General features: G+C 53.2%; 1 protein-coding gene across 1 annotated transcript in view; it reads right to left on the bottom strand.

Moving 5' to 3' along the window:
• sesn1 (sestrin 1) overlaps positions 1-22764 on the bottom strand; it is a 50158-nt gene that overhangs the window by 21292 nt on the left and 6102 nt on the right. The window lies entirely within an intron of this gene.

A 22764-nucleotide genomic window follows, 5' to 3' on the forward strand; every position in this document is an offset into this window, starting at 1 on the left:
ACACAAACAGCCCCACTGCGGTGTGTGTAGACCCGAGACAGGGAGGGGCTCTGAACGCGTGGGGGGGGGGCGAGCGTTCGAACAACAGAGCCGCCGCGGCCAAGCCGACAGCCCCCCCGCCCCCCCCCCCCCTCCCCCCCGCCGCACGAGCTAAGATTCCACATCCTCTGGCCTCCCGCCCGCCCATCTGCGTGACACACTTGAGTTGTTTATTACACAGATACAAAAAAAAACTGACAGGCTGTCAAAGTGGGAGGGGGGGGGTGGGGGGGGTGTAAGGATTTAAAAAATTAAAATCAAACCGCACAAATACACGCGTGTGGCGTGTTTGGTGCAGCGGGGGGAGGCGGGGTGTGCAGTTCTTTTCTTTTTTTTTTTTTTTTTTAAACGCTGAGATGAGGCAACGGACTCTCTCTCCGACGGGGCGATTTAGGAAGACGAGGAGCGCGCGCGCGAACGACACGCCCAGACGAAAACGATGAGCGGGCGCTGCTTAAAAAGACGGACGGGACGGGACGGTCCCGCTGAAGAACCTTGTCCCGGCGGGCGGGCGCCGTATAGATTAGGGCTGGCAGCACCTTGACCCCCCTGGCAGTGACTTTGAGGAACAATCCCCATTGTGTGTGTGTGGGCCTTTCAGCAGCGCGAGGCTAGGTCCACGGGGGTAGTACAGGACTGCCACTGTTCTGCCATCGACAGCTAGCAGTTAGCGGGGGGGACTTTCAGAGCACAATGCGGCGACTGTCGGCTTCGGGGAGAGGACAGGTTACCCTCACCTGCCACGCCCTCGCACTCCTCCTCACAATCTCAGGCTCGGAGCGCTCATGGGGGGGGGGTATGCAGAGTTTCCCCAGAGGGGACGGAATCGTGTGTGACACAGCAGAGGTAGGTTGAACATGCAGCTGCGACTGTCACATACTAGACCCCCCAGGTGCATTCCATCAGGTCCTCCTCCTACACGTACAGTGCAATATCATTACACAGCTAGAGTAGCCACTTCATCTAGTTCAGCATTAGACTCATTTATTCAACAACATAGCTTACATACTTACAAACACACAGTACACACACACACACCATCACACACAAACACAAAACAGCCAATATGTACGTTCAAGCCTGGAATTGAAACCTGCAAGCTGTTGTCTGTGGTTTCACTTCCCCAACCATGAACCCGCAGCACTTTCCTAAGGGCCAGAGGCGAGAAAGTCGGCAGAAGTCTGGAGCTTCGTAACATCTCTAAGAAGCCGGCCTAAAGACTCATAACTGTAGCGCTGTATGAATCACCACGGCTGCTCTCTGTATGTGCTCACACTTTTATTACGGTTTCAGGTTAGCACGGCTAACTAACGTTTAGCGCTTCGGTGGTGTTGTCTATTCACTCGCTAGCCTGCCAGTGCCCTCAGCTGCTCTTACAAGTGAGGTGGATGCACGTACTGTCAATCACTCTGTAGCATCAACTAAATTAACATCATGTAATGTACTGTAATGAAATGTAACGCCATTTAATGTAACAATGTAATGCAACGCAGTGGAACAAATTGTAAGGCACTGTATTGTGACGTAACAATGTAATGGAATCTAGTGTAATGTAGTGATAACGTAATGCAATCTAATGTAACGATGTAATCTATTGCAATGTAACAAAATGTAATGAAGTGATGGCTCTGCAGGGTTTGACCTGTGGCAGTGTTCAGAGAAGGAAGACTCAACGCCACAGTGTGTCCCCGACACGCTCTTCGCTGCGTGAGCGGCCGTCGCAGCCTGGAGTCGCCGTGATGACCCCTGCACCGTTCCGCGAACAGGAACTCTTTTTTGTACTACAGAAGAACCCGCGTCTGGGTAGCACTTAACACAGCATGTGCAGGGGGTGTCTACTCCTCATCCACACCTATTTTTCTGTCAGAATACGGGGGGTGTGGCTATGCAGTGTGCCCCAGTACAGCCCGATCTGTAAGGGAACCGGCCAGTGAGCTCTGCGCTGAGAGAGAAGCAGCCAGGAGCGCATGCGGCTCTGACAGCCGCCCAAAGCAGGAAGGAAGGGAAGAATGGAGGGAAAGGACACCAGCTGGCCCGGGGCGGATGTTTCGGCCGAGGGCGGGGAGGCGTGATGCTTCCCAAACCCCCCCCTTTCCCCGGGACGAACAATCGCCAGGGCACTGCAACAATAGAGCGCCTTTTACTTTCCCCAATAAAACAGCCTTCTCCTTTCATTACAACCTTCACCTCCACTAGAACCTGCACCTCCGTTACAACCAGCAATTCTATTACAACCTGCATTCCCTTTACAGCCTTCTCCTCCATGACAACCAGAATGTACATTACAACCTGTACACCCATTACAGCCTTCTCCTCCATAACAACCAGAATGTACATTCACAACCTTCGCTCTCTACAACCATCATTACACGTCCTTCTTCCTCCATAACAACCGAAGTACATTACACCTGTACACCCATTACACCTCCTCCATTCAACCAACACATTACACCATTACAACCTGAGGTAGGACACCCTACCATCACCTCACACCCAAAAGTGAAGATCTGTAGGGACCAGGAGCACAGAAACCACCCCCTATCCCTAAAAAAAAAGAATAATAATGACACAGCGAAAATGAACGCCCGCCCACGGGCCCAGTCGACATGCCCACAGTTACATAACGGGGCTGGATAAGAGGGGCCTTGTGCTCCCGCACACTAGCGCTACAGCGGGATCCGCGCGCTGTGAGAACGCCGGGTCCGGACACACCCCCTTTGAGCCCGCCGAATCGCAGGAACAGAGCCCCCCCCTCCGGGTCTAGCGGGGGGGCCCTCCACCCATCCCGCAAACTTCTCACCCCCTGCCAACGAATAAAAGAAGAAAAAAAAATCAGGGGAAAGCTGCCGATTGGTCCGTGTCTTTGCCACCTGCCCGCGACCTTCGGCCCCCCGGTGGGGCGCTTCTGATCCCGCTGGACGGAAGGGGCCGTTCAGCGGGAGGCGACGAAAACGATGCGAGCGACCGCCCCTAACGAGCGATGGGGCGGCAGAATATGCTCGTAACGCACAAGGCACAATATAACTACATATTTAGGAGCAGGAGCAGGAGCAGGGGCAGCGGCAGGAGGAGGAGGAGGAGGAGGAGCAGGAGCAGCAGGAACAGGTGCTGCAGCAGCAGCAGCAGCAGGAGCAGCAGTAGGACCAGGAATAGGAGCAGCAGTAGCAGCAGCAGCAGGAGGAGGAGGAGCAGCAGCATCAGCAGGAGCAGGGGCAGCAGGAGCAGGAGCAGGAGCAGCAGGAGCAGCAGCAGTAGGAGCAGAAGTAGGAGGAGGAGTAGCAGCAGCAGCAGTAGCAGCAGCAGCAGGAGCAGGAGCAGGAGCAGCAGGAGCAGCAGCAGTAGGAGCAGAAGCAGGAGGAGGAGTAGCAGCAGCTGCAGTAGCAGCAGCAGGAGGAGCAGGAGCAGGAGCAGCAGGAGCAGCAGCAGTAGGAGCAGAAGCAGGAGGAGGAGTAGTAGCAGCAGCAGGCGGAGGAGTCACAGCAGCAGCAGTAGCAGCAGCAGGAGCAGGTGCAAGAGCAGGAGCAAGAGCAGGAGCAAGAGGAGCAGCAGCACTAGGAGCAGCAGCAGCAGGAGCAGGAGCAGGAGCAGCAGCAGGAGGAAGAGGAGCAGCAGCAGCAGGAGCAGTGTTCTCAGGTTACTCTAGTTTATTTTCTCATAAGCGCGCAGTGACCGCCGCATCGCACCGCGCTCCAGAGAGCACACGGCGGCCCACATGCTTAACGAGCCGATATCTTCATACGGCTCCCATCTGGCACAGCCCAACAGCGGGGTAACCAGAGTTCAGAGCCCACAGAGCGATGCATTCTGGGCCAGCGGGGGTGGGGGGAGCCGGGGGCAGGCCCGGTGCTTTCCGTTCTTGGAGTTCCTGGTTGGCTGGCGGAGCGGCGACAGAGGCAGCCACATCCTGCCTGGACTGCGCACAGCAGGGGCATCCGCCACAGCTGCACACTTTCACCTGCCAGGTCCGCACCCCCCCCCATCCGCCCCTCCGCCCCGCCCCCCCAACGCCCCCGCCCCGCCCCCCGCTCCTCCACAACCAGCCACGCCCCACGGGCCGGTTTACACGGAAACCGTATCGCAACGAGACTCACTGACATCTCCCATTCCTGCTGCCAACACAGGAATCCCTTAATGCTGTGGTTGTGTGTGTTGTGTGTCGATGTCTGTGGTCTGTGTTGTGTTCGAGTACAGTGTGTTTGTGTGCGTGTGTGTTTGGTCGATTACGTGGTGTATGTGTACGTGTGTGTGGTGGCTCATGACGTGTGTGATCGTTTGGTGTGTCATGTACGTGTGTGTGTGTGTGTGTGTGTGGTCGTATGTACGTGTGTGTGTGTGTGTGTGTGTGTGTGGTCGTATGTACGTGTGTGTTGTGTGCGTTGTGTTGTGTCGTAGTGTTGTAGTGTCTTGTGTGTGTCGTATGTACGTGTTTGTATGTTGGTGTGTGTTTCGTATGCGTGTTGTATGTGCGTGTGTGTGTGTGGTCGTATGTACGTGTGTGTGTCTGTGTGTGTGTGTGGTCGTATGTACGTGTGTGTGTATGTGTGCGTGTGTGTGTGTGTGGTCGTATGTATGTGTGTGTCTGTGTGTGTGTGGTGTGGTCGATGATGTGTGTGTGTGTGTGTGCGTGTGTGTGTGTGTGGTCGTATGTACGTGTGTGTGTGTGTGTGTGTGTTTCTTTGTTATTAATATACAACTCTTAGTTCCACTTCCACAGTGATCTTTCTTCACTTGGCAGAGCTCCTTTTTGCTGACACCGAGGGCAAACCCTCACTGGAACAGGGCAGACAGGAACAGAAATTTAGAATTCAAGCTTCAAGCACTACACCAAGTCATCGAAATACATTACGTGCATAAACTTAGAACACAACGCTTTTGCCACTAGAGATGGGTGGGGGTGGGGGGTGGTGGAGAACTTCATTCCAATGGAAGAACTACACACAGCATACACTATTAATTCGATCATTCCTTCAAGAGTTTTAACCTTACCAGTCCTTCTAGAACGCTAATCTCGTCATTTCTTCAGGAATGCTAACTTTCCCATTCCTTCTAGAATTTTAACCTCATCATTCCTTTCAGAACCTTAACCTTACCATGCACCTTCCAGAATGGGAGCCTTACAGTTTATTCTGGAGCGCTTATTCTTATCGTTCTTCTCTAAGGCTAAACTTTTCTACCGCTGCCACTCGTTCTCACCCGTCTGTGAGGTGTTCCTTTTTAACCGAAGGCTCAAATATGTCATTCCCCCCTGTACTTCAGTCGGTCCAAACGCATTCTCCCACACCGTCCGAGCTCTGCTGTGACCCCGGAATCTCCAGCGTTCGCAGATAAAAAACTGGAGCCGTTATAAGTAACAGTCTGTCTGTCTTTCAAGACAAAGGAAAATGCATCCATGAACCTGCCGGTCTGAACAGAACGCACCTCTTTCCAGTGAATAATGAAGCTTGTCTGTGAGCAGAACTGATTCACTTCTGCCTTCGCAAACGCTTCTTCAGAAACCCTGCGATAGTTTTCAAAGCGCACCGACGGCGCAGTTTATTGTAAAGAGAAGTGAAGATGTAACATCAGATCTAACAACCCTGGCATTAAAGGCTTACAAGAACGCTGCATACATTCTCGTTTTGTTTGGGGGGGGTGAAAGAAGACCCATCAGTAAGCACTTGAGCAGCGCGGCTGGATTTGCAAACTGCACTTAAACAACAAATCCCTTCTGCTCTGGAGGAAATACACATCTAACCAAAGTGCATTATTACCCCCCCCCCCATTTCTACAGATTCCTCGGTACAGAATCCAAGCCTTCAAAAAGCACACCAATGCCTGCAAGAAGACAGAAAAGAGAAGAACATAGAAAGGGGGGGGGGGGGGTTAAAAAAAAAAGACTAATATGTAATTCAACCATTCGGAATGTCACACACAGACGTCGAGTTTCCAAAATAACCTCCATGGTCGTCACAGCTACTGTTACATAAGCGCAAGGGGGCCCTGGAACGCAGGTCAGCTCACATGACTCTAACCAGCTGTCAACTTGCCTGCTTGCTGCTCCCAGCAAGGGGCCTCCTGTGTGCTCTGACCTAGTCTGGGCCCACAGAGGAAGGGGGAGGGGGAGGGGAGGGGGTGGTGGTTTGGGGGTCGGGGGGGGGGGGTGGGTGGTGGGTCGCCCCTCTGGTGGTGCCCAGGCCTGATGAACACTGATTGGGAGGGTGTTTTTGGAGGGGTGGGGGGAGGGGGTGTGTGTGTATCAGCTGTGTTATGATGGATGGGGCTGTGTACCCTCGGGGGGGGGCGTGAAAGGAAGAAGCCTCTCGGTCACAGTTTCCTTCCTGTCCCACCTCCCCCTGTTATCTCTCTCTTCACCCCCCCCGCCCCCCCGGCGCCCCCCAGGCCGAGGACCACTCGCTCCATCCGGGCCCGGGCCCTGCTACCTCAGCATTTCGCCGTTTTTCCAGGAAGGGCTCCGGCCAGCTGCCCGCGATAACAATGAGACCTCCGTCACCACGCTCGCCAGCCAATGGAGCGGTGGGCGTGTGCGCACGCGAGTGTGTGTGTGTGTGTGTAACAGCGCGTCTGAGCAGAGCGCGTGTGTGTGTGTGTGTGTGTGTGTGTGTGCACGAGTGAGAGTGTGCGAGAGTGCATGTGTGTGTGTGTGTAACAGCGTGTCAGAGCAGAGCGTGTGTGTGTGTGTGTGTGCGAGTGACAGTGTGCGAGAGTGCACGTGTGTGTGGTTGCGGTCTAGCAGGCGATGTGTGCCGTGTTGTTGGGTAGGTGTGCACGTGAGATGTGCGAGAGCATGAGCCTGTGTACACGTGTCACAATTGTGTGGTGTGGCGAGTGACAGTGTGCAAGAGTGCACGTGTGTGTGTGGGTTTAACAGCGTGTCAGAGCAAAGCGCACGTGTGTGTGTGTGTGTGTGTGTGTGCACGAGTGAGAGTGTGCGAGAGTGCATGTGTGTGTGTGTGTAACAGCGTATCAGAGCAGAGCGTGTGTGTGTGTGTGTGTGTGTGCGAGTGACAGCGTGCGAGAGTGCATGTGTGTGTGTGTGTGTGCGAGTGACAGCGTGCGAGAGTCCACGTGTGTGTGCGGTAGCGTGTGCATGACAGTGCGTACAAAAGCCTGTGTTTCTGTGTAGGAGTGTGAACTTGTGTGTCTATATGAAACTGTTTGTGAGTCTGCGTGCATATATGCGCCTGTGTGTGTGTGTGGTGTGTGTGTGGTGTGCATATATGAGGGTGTGTGTGGTGTGTGTGTGTGGTGTGCATATATGTGGGTGTGTGTGTGTGTGTGTGTGTGGTGTGCATATATGTGTGTGTGTGTGTGTGTGTGTGTGTGGTGTGCATATATGCGGGTGTGTGTGTGTGTGTGTGTGTGTGTGTGGTGTGCATACATGCGGGTGTGTGTGTGTGTGTGTGTGGTGTGCATACATGCGGGTGTGTGTATGCGTTCCGGCACGTTTTGGTGTCACCCCCATGCGACTGCGCCCGAGCCGCACAGAATGCTGGGACTTCCCCCCGCGCGCAGGGCTGTGTGTGCGGTCACCCTCTCACCCACCCGTCCCCACTTCCTGCGCAGGCTAACAATGCTCCCTCCCGCCAGAGCCGCGGGGCTGCAGGCTCTCACGCTCCGCAAACGCCCAAATATACGCTCCCGTTCGGCCCGCTACCCCGTCCCGTAACCAAGCGCCTGCCCCCCCCCCGCGCGCCACCGGGCGCTGCAATCGGCGGGCGCTTCCTCCTGACGCCCTTCCCCTCCGGAATTCCCCCGCTCAACACCGAGGAGGGAAAAAAAAAGTGTGAGGGATCTCAAAGTGAACAAAGTGCACACTGCGCAGCGTTCGAAGCGTCTGTTTTCAAATGCTTTCGAACTAGTCAGACCACACTCGCAAAAAAACAAAGCTATAAATGCTATCCCTTTCGAAGAGTTTTTTTTCCATGTTTTTTCCTGGAGTTCTAGAACTCCACTGCTTTCAGTTACCAGTAGCGATTGTGACATCAGCCTTAGAATGTTCAGTTAAGGAACATTCTAATGACATCTTTGTCATCGCACACCTTAGACAAAGGGCTAACAAATGTCAACACCAATTCTCGCTTCCCATGATGTAATGTAATCTGAAACAGGCAGAACCCCTGAAAGCCGATTTCAGGGGTTCACCGGAAGAGCAGCGCGGCTGGGGGACCGGGTCCCCTAGGCTCGATGAAAGCCGCGAACGCCGTTGTACGAGAGAAGGCCGTTCGCCGCTACGGCAGCCCGTCGTGCCAAACCCATCCTCATCTTCACCTGCGTGACTCACGGTGGGCCGTCAAGCATGGACTCATTTCTGAACAAAAAGAACGTAAAAACACACTTTAAAAAAACAACAACAACCAAGACGAATGTCAGCTTCAGAAACGCACACCGAACATAAATCAGCGGCAGAGGGAACAGAGTGACAGGCATTGATCAGAAGCGAGTGCAGACTTGCTGCGCGCTGCGCGTGGCGAACAGCAGGACCCGGCGTGGCGAACAGCAGGACCCGGCGTGGCGAACAGCAGGACCCGGTGGGGCCGCACAACACAAGCTCACAATTCAGCTGCAGCAGTTCCCCCTGAAGAGCTCCGGCAGGGCAGCCTTTGCACAGCCTGTCCCTTGAACAAGTGCGTTCTTCCACAGCAAACGACAAAAAGAGAGAGAGAGAGAGAGAGAGAGAGAGAGAGGGAGAGGGAGAGACCTTCCCTGTTCTCGCTCGCTAAATATAGGTCAGGCCCTCAATAAAAACAGCCACTTATCCGAGTTATCAGCAGTTTCGCTTCAAATCCAAATCAGGAAACAAATCAGGAGACCAGGAGAAAGAGGAAGAAAACAGAATTTAAAAAATACCCCTAAAACAGGAGAAAAACATAAATAAATAAATAAATAAATCTCAAGTGAAATGAGGAAACAATAGCAAGCTGAATCTCAGAAAAGTTCCCATCTCTGAAAACAGGTCCTGGTCACCGTCGGTCCCCCCCCCCCCCACCGGAGGAGGCCCAAGGGGCCCTGTTCAGCCCCTTATCTTTCTGACAATCCTTTACAAACAACCCCCCCCCGCTTCGACTTCCTGCTGCCGGACAGGTGAAGAGAAAGAAAGAAAAAACAAAATGTGAGAGGACAGCGTTGCCCCTCTCCCTGTCTCCCACCCAACCAAGGCTTCACACCACCCGAAAAACAGCAGCTGCGCCAACGGGCTACCCAGTTAGCGTGCGGCTACCGCGAAGTTCACAAAACGCACAGAACGTCCCGATAAAAACTCCGCCCTCGCTAACGGGGCTACAAGCGGCTAATAGTGACAGCGACCGCCAGCACAGCGCACCACTCATTAAAACGAAATGGCGGTTTTAACTGCCTGCAGGTCTCCATGGCGATAACACTCTTTCCCCGGGAGCGCACACGCCCCCCAAGCTGAAAAGTTTAAGGAGCACGCTGCAGCATCCCGATCAGCAGATGCGCTCCTGGTTTACATTTTTCCCGCAGTGAGCACACATCGGTTCTCAGGAGCAATCGGCTCCTAAAATGGGAGCACTGCAGAGCTCTGGGTCAGGCATGCAGCTCCAGCTGCGCAGCCGGCGGGGGGGAGTGGTTCTCCACTGCAGAGCTCTGGGTCAGGCATGCAGACCCAGCTGCGCAGCCGGGGGGGAGGGGGGAGTGGGTCTGGGCTGCAGCGGGCCTGAGGTTCCGCTCCCCTTGCGTCTGCAGAATCGGGCGGCGCGTGACCAGCGATGACCACGGCAGGGGGGGGTTGGGGGGGGGAACACGTCAGAGCCGCTTTTAATAGCCGTGAGGAAGGGCTGGAAAAACAGGCGCTGAACACCGCGCTGCTCTTGGGTTTCATAACGCGGACGCATAACACGGCCTTCTATGCAACACCGTCCTGCTAACGCACGGGGGGGGGGGGGGGCAGGGGGGAGAGAGATCGATGAACAGAACGGCCTGTGAATAAGCAGGGTTAATGATTTAAGGCCGTGCTGAAGGCAAAGGTCAGAGGCGTCGCGGCGGGCGGGCGGGCAGGCGGCAGGGTGCGGACGCAGTTGGGGGGGGGGGGGGTGCACGATGTTCGCGGTCAGACAGCGGAGGCTGAGCGGTGGACTCGAATTAGATAACCACAGTTTCACAGCCCACGGGGGAAAGGGGGGGGGGAGGCTATAACTCAGCCTTGTTCAGGTAAGGGCAAGGCGGTGTTTTTCCACCTCAAGCCGTCTGACACAGCGACTGCTCAACGTCACACACGCGCAAAAATACATAAATAAAAGAGTCGACACTGCTCTCATTTATCAGAAAATAACAGCTTTCCACGTCTGAGAGCCGCTGTCCCGCAGAGCTTTAAAAACAGGCGTCATTCACACTTCATTTAGCCAGGGGGAAGAAATGCACACTGGGAAATTTGTATCCTCCGTTGAGTGAAAGACACTTCGGCGCTGCCTCTCAGTGTTCCCCTGCGTGCAGGAGAAAACAAAAAGTGTTTTTGCACAAATGAGTAGAAGGCAGTTTTCCTTAACCTTGCGATGATTTCAGTGTGATAAAATATAAGGTGTTCTTACTTTTTTTTTTCCCTCATTTGGGCCATAAACTTTAAATTTTAAAGCAAAACACTGTTGCGGTACAGCGCGTTCCACAACCCCTGGTAAATAAAAAAAACACCGTTAAACATAGCCCTCAATAAACGATGCGGGCTAAATTAGGTTAGCCGATTCGGTCGCCGCAGCAAAAGGCAAACAAACAGCTCTGTTTCCTAGAAGTCTTGAAATGCCTCCAGTAGACTGCACACCCCCTTCCCCCCCCTCCTTCCCACCCCCTTCCCCCCCTCCCCCCCCGCCCCAAATCTTTACTCCTGCCAAAAAAACAACCCACCCATCCTTAGACTGCTATGTTCTTTTTTTTTTCCAGGCAGAACACCGCTCGGGACACAAACAGATTCTAGGAGGAGGTGTGTCTCCTCTCGGCCAATCGCGGCGCGGCAGCCCCGGCCCCCCGGGCCAATGGGAGCGAGGAGAGGGCGGGTGCAGGGGCTTGTTGTTTTTGCCGTTCTGCGTGATGGATGGGCTCGGCGGCGGGAAGGTCAGGCCTCCGCGTAATTAAGCTCGGGACTCCTCCCCCCTCCCCACCCCCCCCACCGCCGTGCGGATGCCGCACGGGAACACACCGGTTATTCAGCGACCGCGGGGGGGTGGGGGGGGGGTGGGGGAGGTCATTCATAACTCCGCGTACCCGCCGCAAAAGTGCTGTTCGGACAAATAAACACCTGGCGGCCCGGGGCCCAGGGCAGTCAGCAATGAAGCGCAGCGGATCCGAAAATGGGTCAAAATGAGCCGTTCTCCGGGATGTACAACAACCGCCGTATTACGCAAATAAAACTACACTGCCCACGGCAACCTGCACATTCAAGCAGACGTGCTGCATATTTCAATCGTGGCTATTCTGCATTCATTTAATAAAATACTTATATATACGCATGCATGTAAATACGAGGGTGAAATAGAGTCAGGTTGAAAAGTTTCCTAAGATTTCTCAGATGTCTTAAGCCAGACCGGCCCCTTTAAGGAGTTCAGACAATACCCCGGTAAACATATTGAATACATTAAATCTTCTTAACATACTTGATCTCATGTTCTTGTTTTAAATAGCACCCTGGAGCTTAGACTTCTGATGACGACGCGCTCGAGGAACGTCTCATAACTCGCAACCAAAGGTCTCTTCCCAAAGCCATGCTGACCAGAGAACAAATACACACAGACGTGTTATGTTTCTGTCGGCACTGCGAGAGCCCTGATCCTGCCTATCAGCAAGCCTGGCCTGCAGCAAGCAGCTGGACTGTTTTTCTGTGAGGGATGGACAGAGACAACCAGCAAAATGTCTCCTCCCAGACGACCACTGTGACTGCCAGGCAGCAACACTCAGAAGCGCAGGAATACCATTTAGAGAGTAGGTTTTCTGGAATGTTTTGTTTCCAGAATTCTGAGTCACAGTGTTCTAGAACTCCGTTGTTTGCAATAACCAGCAGTGATTGTGACATCAGAACTAGAATGTTCAGTTAAGAACATTCTAATCACATATTGTTGACTTCACACCTTAAAGGGTTAAATCGAGATGTGACAGCTGTGATGACACCTTACTCGTAGAAGCCAATGCGGGGCTCCACCAATCACAGAGTACGCTGGTGGCAACCAATACAACAATGTTGGCGGTGATTGGTGGATACTTTCTGGCTTACTTCTAAGCGCTCCGCGGGCATTAGCCAACCACTGTTGGCATTGTTCTGATGGCAGTTACACAGGTGCTCCATGACTGGCGAAGCTCCCCTGGTTTACAAGCGGTCACAACGGACTATTTTATTGCCCCTGATTTCACGGCCACTCAGAGCACAGAATTTATTCCGGGGGAGAGACCTGTCGCCCTGACATTTCGGAATGCCGCGTGAGTATCATGAGACGCGCCGCTGAGTGACCTCGTCCCGGTGGAAACGATCCCCCAAAAATACAACCGCCTCTGTCGGCAGCTGACCTAGCTCCCCGGCCCGTCCTGGAACGGGGCGTCAAAACAAAAGGCACAAAACCTGTCTGAGCACACACCAATCAATCAATCAATCAATCAATGTGTGTTTTGGGCAGTGTCATGTGCTACCTGACCGTCAGGTAGTGCTTCACAGTGAATCAAAATGCAGAAACATGTCTGTAGGTTCCGAGAGCTGCAGCTAATCCCCCCCCCCCCAGATATGGATTTATAGATATTTCAGACACTGCAATATATCTCTTTTTATATATATATATATATTATACACACCACTGTTAAATATATTTATCATTATATTTACTACAACATCCACATATTTGCAAAATATTTCAGCATATTCCATTTTGGTAAGGGCTGGAGGAGGGCAGGGGGAAAACAGATGTTTTTTTTCTGGTGGTCCTGGATCCTTCTGGAAGGCTGGGGCGGTGGCTGGCTTTGGCTCGGCCCGCTTCCCACACCCCCAAAATCCCGCGGAGCGTCCCGAGGGCCTGGGCAGCGAGCCCCGTCCCGCCCGGGAGGCGCCGGCAGCTGGGTTTCTGCGAACAGGCCGGCGGTCAGAGGCCTCCTTTCATACGCGTGTTTTTTCACGCGGTCTTCCACGAAAGCGTAAAAACTGGGAACGCCCGCGGACCGGACTGGGACCCAAACAGTCGTAAAACAGCGAGGCGCTGCCTCCTCCCTCCCTATCCCCCGCCCCCCCCCCCGCCCCAGAGTCCCGTTTTAAAGCCTTGCCGCAGGGTCGGGACTCTCGCACTCGAGTAATTTCGGGACACAGACGCTCCCCTTCACGAGGTCCCGCACCTGCGCCCGCTCACGCTCGTGAGCACCTCACACGCGCAGGTGGAAACATCCAGCCGCATGACTGCTAATTCCGCAACAGCAGTAACAATAATCATAAGTACTAATAATAACAACACTAATGCACGGTATTTTTAAAATAAAGCCTTGTCATGAGTCGACAGTCGGATGTTTATTACAACACAAACAACACCCCCCCCCCCCCCCCGTCTAGCCTCCAGGCAGATAGCCAGGTTTATGAACGAAAGGAGGGAACGAGGGAGGGAGGGGAAAGTTGTTTTCTCCTTCTTCTTCCACCGCGAGACGTTACAGAAGAAACAAACGGCGTCACCGTCCTTACGGCATGCGGGCGAAACCGGAGGCGAAGGCCTTTATCTCACTCATTCAAAGAAAGGGCCGTCTGTCTAAACGTGCAGAGCGCACACTCACCACACCGCTACTCCGCCACCGGTTATTCAGCCCGAGTGACTGCACGTCTATCCGCCGTGGAAAACATCGCGAAGAACCGCTGTCGTTTTAAAAAAAAGGCCTTACTTAATGCTGATACAGAAAGGGTAAAAAATATCTGCACACCGAAATGAAAAGCTCCTGAGAATTTATTGAGTTTACAACGCAAAGGCTCGGTCACAAAGATCCTTCATCAGGCATCGATCCTTAAATGGGAGGAGCGCAGCTTATATAGCGCCAAACTGATGCTCATAGACCACTTTGGAGGGGGTAAAAATTGTAAAAATATTTAATCAGTGAATGGCGCATTTTAGCATGCTGTTAAGCTTGTAAGCGCTTTGCGTGTTTACTGTTGGGTCCTGTTCCAATACCTCAGCCTCATTTCATACCTACAGAGAAACACCGAGGTGAAAAAGGTGTTTATCTGTTTATCTACTGAACACCTTCTGCGGTTGAGAATATTTGATCATTCCGGGTTTCGGGCGGGGGGGGGGGGGCGGAGGCTGCTCTGAGGGCAAATTCTTTTTTTTGTTGTTTTTTTTTCTTCTTTTTTTTCACATCACTGACACCCTTCAGATAGCTGCTCATAACAGTCTTGGTCTGGATCAGACCCGATGAAGTCTTCAGACAAAAACAAAAAAATCGTCGTCTTCTTTTTTTTTTTTTTTGGCAACAGGCTGAATCTGACAGCGAGACAGAGTCACCCCATCGGATAAACGGATCTCCCCACACATCCGCAGAGGAAACTCAGGCTGACCCATGATGCCTCGGACAAAGGATTATCCAAACATGTGAAAACCAGCCCGTAAGGGGAGGACCACGCAGAGCGGTCCACAGAACTGCCCGGTCTACGATACACCAGCGTGTATTCCTTCGCGTGGTTCGGGGGTTCGATTCCCCACCCCGGCGCTCTCCATACCGCGACCCAACCTCCATCTGTAAAACCCCCCCCCCCCCGGCCCTGCTTTTCTCTCCGCCTGAATAAAGAGAAAGAAATCACGAAAGGATGGCAGAGCGTCCCCGCTCTCCTTCAAATGAAATCATAAAAGCGCCGTCCATTTAGAACCTTCCGGAAGGGCTTCGGGCTTCCGTTTAACGGCCCCACGGAGAGGTTTCGGTTTCGGCTCGCCCGATTGGCCGGCTGCTGATGTAAATATCGGCCAGCGCTGCGGGGCTCCCCTACAGCAGCCCCATAAAACACGCGGGTGAGACACAATAACACAATAATAAAATGGAAGTGTTTCACACTGCACCGCCGCTCGCCGGAGCAGGAGGGCTGATTTCAATAAAAACACCATTTCCCACGAGCACCCATTACTTACCCGTGCAGGAATGGGACACATGCACAGTTCAGCCCCCCCCCCCCCGCTTCCCGAGGAGACACAGCTATGAGTCACAAACTACAGAAGCATGACGAACACATCAGTTCTACACACATACACACGCACGCACACACACGCGTGCACACACACATACCCACTGCAGCATTTTTACTATCCTTGATGATATGACTGGCATGTGTGTTTGTATGTATGTGTGTGTGTGTGTGTGAGAGAGAGCGTGTGCATGTGTGTACACAGGGCTGTACATGCATGAGCTTGCGTGCACGTGTGCTGCATTGACAGTAAGAAGCAAACATCAGCACACACATTAAACACAAAGACAGCGAAGAAAAACAACCCAAGCAGAACAAAGGACACAGCAGAGACTGTTCCAGCACTGTGTTCCATGTGTGTGCACGCGTGTGCGCATGAGTGGTAGTGTGTGTGTGTGTGTGTGTGTGTGTGCGTGTGAGTCTGTGTGTGTGCGTGTGTGTGTGTGTGTGTGCGCGTGTGCTTGCGTGTGTGCGTTTCAGCTCTGTGTCCACACAAGTAAGGGACATGTGAAAAAGGTGCAGGATTACATCCTGGGGGGATGGGGGGGCTGTGCTCGAGGAACATAGGACTCAGTCCAAGGAGGAGGGAGGAGGCGGGGGAGGGGGGGACGGACGGTGATGGAGCAACAGCAGGAGGAGGAAAAGTGAGGAGGTGCTGGGATACTGTACTGCAGACAGACCATTTTACAGCCCCTTCAGCGCAGAACAAAGGAAGAGACGAGCTCCACCGTGCTACACCCCCCCCCCCCCCACACCGCCCGCCCCTCCTCCTCCTCCTCCTCCTCCTGTTCATCAGCTCATAAGTCTGTGCTGGGGTCACTGAGGTGCACTACCCCCCAGCGCTGTCAATATCGCGATTACAGTGGCGCACGCTCTGCGTCCCCCTGCACACCGCTGCTGCCCCCGGGGGGCAGTCACACATACGCACAGGGGGGCAGCCGCGTACACACACACACACACACACACACACGGGAACCACCGCACACACACGCACACAGACAACGGCACACACCCACAAGGGAGACAGCTACGCGTACACACACACGCGCAGGGGGATCGGCACACACACATACACACACACACACACATATATACACACAAGGGAATAGCCATGTACACAAGCACAAGCACACACACACACACACACAGGGGGACAGCCGCACACACACACACACACAGGGGGATCGGCGCGTACACACACACACACACACGGGGACCACCGTGCTCGAAATGAAAACACTAAAAAAAATAACACACACGGCTGAACCCGAGGGCTGGAGACGGCTCGTGCCCGACGCGAGGGGCGAGGGGCGAGGGGCGAGGGGAGGGGCGCCTCCCACGCGGCAGGAAGCGGTTTCGGGCCAGGCGGCACGCACGCCACCTTTACCAACAAACACCAACATAGCTCCCCTCCGCACCCATCCCACAATACAGCCAATCGGAGCCCAGGACGCCGCAGCATCAATTCAAAGGCTTTCATGTAAATACAGTACGGCAGTAAAAACAGTACTGTAAATTATTATTTAAAAAATGACAGCTATTTTATAATTTACAGAGCTTCTGCAGCGACAATCTGTCTTGGAAACCTCCAGGGCAGAGACCTAGGATTAATCACTAGTGCATTCCTTTGCGGGCAGAGCAACTTGCAGAACGTACTTCAAGCCCGTTTCTATTTTAAGAACAGACACCGGCTACTCGAAGGAGCGCTTCTGTTTTTTTTTTTTCCTCTTTTTCTTTTAGTTTTAAAAACGGCAGAACTTTAAAAAGAGGAACCCAGTGATTTCCCCTCCTGCTGGCGCACGTGCGCAAGGCCTCGCTGATCACGCCACAGTACCGAGCTTCCCCCCCCCCCCCCCCCCCCCCCCCTCCCCCCCCGAACCTGACCTGCGGTGTGAGCTGCTCGGCAGGTACACAGGGGCGCGGCGCCACCTACGTCGCCGTCGGAACATTACATCGCCTCACGTCGCATTACACCCAATCAGCACGCGCTCCCGTCCACAGGCGTTTACAGGGCAACAATGCACAAAGGGCCCCCACATCTCTCAGCTCCTGAAGTCAGCCGCCACAAATGCAAAATGCACACAGTTGTAGACGACTATATGCATTTCCACAACATTACATTCATTCATACAACAGAACATTCTACGCTACTGCCCACTGTTTTGAGCGTTTCAGAAGCATTCTGAAACGCTCAAAAAAACGGACGTTCAGAGGCATTATTTTCGCTGCAGATTATGCAGTGGCTCCACATGGCCTGCGGGGGCAGTGCGGAGCAGCGGCCAAGGCGGCACAGCGCAGCCAGGAACTGGGTAAAAGGGCAAGGCGTTACAGCTGTGCCCGGGAATAAGGAGCTTAGCCTGGGCCGCGTTCGGTACAAACGACCAGCTGCATGAACGGGTCGTTCCAGACCAGGTCTCCGCCATGCACCAAAACATGCACCAAAATGCACCAGTGGCTGCATCTGCAGCTTTACGAACACGCAGAGCAAAGACAGGCACGTCTAACAAAAGACAGGCTCGTGCCAGCCAAGCAGCCGGCCCGGTATTTACAACAACAGAAGGCCCCCGGTCGAGCCCAGACGCGGCCGTCCTATAAACAGAGAGACCTGGCCCGAAGAGACAAGGACTTTCCACCCGGTCCTGTCCCGCAGAGCGCAGGTCTGAAGAGTCATCAGTTTTTTTTTTCCTTTTTCTTTCCCTTCTTTCTGTTTGAGCGTGTGAAGCAGGATGGGGAGGAGAGAGATGGGAAACTGGGACACTGTCCGGGGTCAGTGGTGTGTGATTTATCGCTCTCTCGCTCCCTCGCTCCCTCCCTCCCTCCTCTCTCCACGGGGCTGTAACACTCCCAATACACACAGGCCTGCCTGACCAAAACAGCCTCATCAGACCAGGGCTTAATCTTTGCCAAAAAAAAAAAAAAAGGGTTCAAGGCCAAGCCTATAAAGATAACAACCTACGGTTTACAATATTCCTCGAAAACGTAACGAATAAAGTCATGCATTGAACTGAATTAAAAAATAAACGTGGTGTTGAACTGACACTAAACTAATTACTTTCAAGGCTGTTTGGGACGCGCGCGACAAAGACGCAAGAGGGAGGAGGTCCACGGCACTTCTTAGAAGAGGCACACAGATAACGGCTTTACTGAACAATAAGGTTATTGTTTTCCAGCGAAAGCTTTTGGAAACGCAAGGCGCTTCTGAGAAGGCCCTGGAACTCCTTCCTCTCGTTAGCCCTTCGACCTTTACAACGTCTCATTCTCAGGTGGATAATAAACGGGAAAACCTCCGCCAACTGATGAAGTCACAGATGCCTGTGGGACTCGTAAACCTGTGAGAGACCGACCCGAAAGTGCACTTTAATCCTTCCCCCCTGGACCTGGCAACCGCATCACCAATGCAGAGAACTGGGGGGGATGAAGGGTTGCCATGTTATCCCCCCTATTGTACGTGTGCTGCGGTGAGTTGAAACACTCAGGAAACAGGGAGAATTAAGCACAGCGTGCGTCTGGGTTGTTGGTGGTTCCCTGCTCAGGCTCATGGTTATCCACGCGGCCTCAGGCACTGGGCTAAACTGGGGTTAATCCAGTGTTTTTCCGCAGTGCAAGTTGTTTTGCAATTCGATCGGTTGGGTCGTGCGGTATTCTCCGAAAGCAGGAACACGGCCTTCCCTGCTGCCCCCACCCCCACCCCCCCCACTTAAAACCAGAAGGCCAGAGTGCGGTGTGGAAAATTCCAGCTCCAGACTCGAGCGCAACGCGAGGGCTTCACGTAGAGCTCTGGCGCCCCCTTGTGTTACAATCTGCTTACTGCAGTGTCTTCGCGCGCTAGGTTCTCAAACTTGGTCCTGGAAGCCTTCTCTACTGCACGCTGGTTTTCATTACAGAAAAACCCTTGATCAATTAAGATCACTGAAAGCATGTGCTTGCAGTTTCCAGTTTCTTAAACATTAAAAAAAAAAATACATTGGAGGTTTAGACTATTGCCATTAGCCACAAATGCCTTTCATTTTCCACAGATATATTGGTTTTAGTTAAACTGTGCCCACACTTTCAGTATTTTGGATCCAAAATCTGTCGCATCTGTTACATCTTTGTGAAGGTTCTCTATAAAAAAGTGCTATACCAAGAAAATGGACTTGATCCGATTTGAAAATTGAGGAACTCTAATATAAAGACCTTAATTAAATGGAAGCCAAACAAACATACATCAATCATCAGTCCTCAAAGACACTTTGACTTTTGGGAAACATCCCAATCAAAGGGAACAGAGGGCAGGAAACGCACTGAATTTCCAACAGGAACGTCAGGCTTCATAAAGTCGGCCGAGATGAATCCGAACGCATCTAAAATGGATGACTCCTGAGGAATCTCGTCACGATTAGAGCCCCAGAATGCATTAATAGCCTATTAATAGGCAATGCGTCTCTCTCTCTCTCTCTCGCGACTGGCAGAACGCGCGAAACACCATCGCTCGGGCCAAGAACCCTTCAGGCAACACTTAAAATTTCCAGCGGGAAGCTGGAACCCAGAAGTAGACGAAGATAGAGGGAGTGAGAAAAAAGAGAAACAGAACACCGCTCTTCTTTTTTTTCTTCTTCTCTTTAAACTAGGGAATGAATTCAAATCGCTGATGCTGACATTGCCCTGATCAGCAGCACCAGCACCAATTTATTCACAATAACTGTATTTAAACATACTGAAAGCCTGCGCTTATACAGCATATCTGCATTGCAAGCATGCTCAGTAAGATGGAACACAATAACAGTGGGAGCAGTAATTGAAACAGTGAGAACAAGTAAAAGTAACTGCTGGAACTACAATGTTTACAATTGGAACAGTCACAATAACAATTAGAACAGTTGGAACAATACTAGTAACAGTTGGAACAGTACTAGTAACAGTTGGAACAGTACTAGTAACAGTTGGAACAGTACTAGCAATTGTGGAGAAAGGAGAGTTACGCTGGGCTAACGTTATCTGAACTTTACCACGGAGTTGCTTTTCACTAAGGTTGGACGGTGAAGGCACTTCAGCAACTGAACACACTGCACCCGTGTAACTAACAGATAAATTAGCCTTCCTTAGATTGTGTCTTTGTTGCAGATAAACAGAGGGCGGTGCTAGACAAACAGGCCCACACAGAGCACCAATGAGAAGGCAGTACAGGATGTGACAAGGTGTAAGCAGCCCACGGTGGCAAAAAGAGGCATATTTAGCCAGGGCAGTCCAGTTGACATGTACACAAGGGGGAAAAAAACACTCAGCAGAGGGGCGGCACAGGAGGGTCATGTGACCGTGCCGGGCCGTGGAAAAAAACCTGCACAAACCGCACGCGGCCGGCCCCCGACCATCTGGACGCACCGTGGAAACCTGGGGCATGCTGGGATTTTTTCTTTTTTTTCTTTTCTCCCATGTTTAATATCCCGGCCCATTTCAGATATCAAATCTCCGTAAAGGATCGCCGCCCACGATTCCAGGCGCGCACAGGCGAGTTAATCGACCACAGACGGACCCCGAGTTGACCTTTAACCCCCGGCCCGAGACAGAGCGCCACGGAAACGCTACAGCTACCTACACCCCCCCCCCAAACCCCCCCCCCCGCCCCCGAGTCAGCAGACTAATCCCTGCTCCAAGCGCATAAAACATTCACTCTTAATAGCCGTGGACACCGTCCAAAACATAAAACGTCTCAATAAACATGGACTGAATAGACTTTAAAACTAAGTACCGATGTTTAACAGGAGGAAAAAGAAAAAACTGACAGGGTATTTAAAATGTGTTTTTTAACGACAGCCTGAATCCAGCGCTCTGAGCAGGTGTGCGGCGGGTTGCCATGGCGAACCGGTAAGTTTTGTTTTAGGGAGCACTCCGCTCGCCTGCGGTGGCTCGGCCGCTCGTGCTCGGCGCCGGCACCGGCGCTGCCGGAGCCGCCGCCGGCGGACGGCGGAACCCGGCAGACAATCCCGGAGGATCGGGGCGGTGCTTTGGCGGGGGAAAGGAAAACAGCCTGGAGGCCGAACAGCAGGGACGCATCAGCGCGATCCGGTGGCTAACCCCGCCGCGGACGCGTCTGGTGGTGGGGGGGGGCGGATGGGCGAACAGCGGGGTGGGACGGGGCGCTCGCTCGCCTCTCTCTCTCTCCGGGCTGATCGGACGCCCTAAGTCTGTGCACCCCTCCCGAGTGAGCAGCTCAGTCCTCCAGCCCAGCCACTGCGTGCTTTTTTCCCCCCAGAATGCACGCCTGGAATTCCCAGGAATTGTTGCAGGAGGTGGGGGGAGGAGCCTGAAGCGGTACTTATCCCATTTGGAGGGGGGAAAAAAAAAAGATAAACAGATACAAGGATAAGTAGCCGTCAAAACAAGAGGACGCTCTAAAGCAGAGAAGTCCTGAGGGAATTCCTTCGATTTCCATTAGGACTTCCTAAGATAGTACTTCTATGGGGAAGGGGGGAGAAACGTGTATGCACACACACACGCACACATACACACACACACACATACACACGCACGCACACATACACACACACACATACACACACGCACACATACACACGCACGCACACATACATACATACACACACCACAATAAACAACACAACACATTCAGTTATGCTGCAGTTCTGACAGATTGTGTGGGCTCCCTCAACTGGGCACCACACAGACACACACACACACGATTTAAAGGACTTAAGGGGCCTCCAGGTCAGTGCAGACCGTAGTGACCTAAATTGAGGCAGTACGGGGAGGGGGGGGGCTGATCCGAAGAGGAGAGCCACGCGACCCCTACCACTGCCCCAGTCTCCACACGGGGGTCAGGGGTCAGGGGTCGGGGGTCAGCAGCACTGTAGCTGAGCTGAACCCTCCCCTGCAGAACAGGAGGATTCTGAAAATACACTGAAATTAAGGTATTAAGAAACCACTGCAAGGCTACACAATGCAGGGGCCCGTATAGAAATGACTGCCCAGAAACACACAGATTTTAATCCCCCCCCCCCCCAGAAAAGAGGTGACTGAGCAGCTGAGGGGGACCCACAGTGTTTTTCCACTTGAGCCACCAGGGAAGGGGGGGCGGCTGGGGGCGGCGGGGGGGTCATTCGGCTTTTTTCCCCCAGCACCCAAAATAAGCCTCGAGCACGGACCTGTCAACAAGCACCGCGAGGCACGACCCAGGGGCAGCGCGGCCCTGGCGACAGCTCGTTAAACTCCGGACTGAAGCTTCACAGACGGGCGACTCCACCGCAGACATCCGCGCGAGCGCCGTGCGAAGAGGACCGGACGTGAAGCAGAGCGCACACAGAGCAACTCGGGGGCGAGAACCAGACGGCAGAGGACCGTTATCTCGGGCACGGGCCTGCTGGTATTCCAGTTCACCTCGTAACCGGCGGCGACGACGTGCGTCACCCCGACAGACCCGAGAGAGGCGCGGGCGGTGCGGTGACTTTGGCCGACGGCCAAACCTCACGCACCTTCCCTGCGCTCGACACAGACAAGTAACCCAGACGATCCGGCGAGGTCACGGTCACTTCGCTGCGTAAACCCAGGAGGGGAAAAAACGCAACACAAAATGTGTCATTTTATTTATTTTTTTTAAA

The sequence above is a fragment of the Anguilla rostrata genome, chromosome 6 (genome assembly GCF_018555375.3).
Source record: "Anguilla rostrata isolate EN2019 chromosome 6, ASM1855537v3, whole genome shotgun sequence".
Lineage (NCBI taxonomy): Eukaryota > Metazoa > Chordata > Actinopteri > Anguilliformes > Anguillidae > Anguilla > Anguilla rostrata.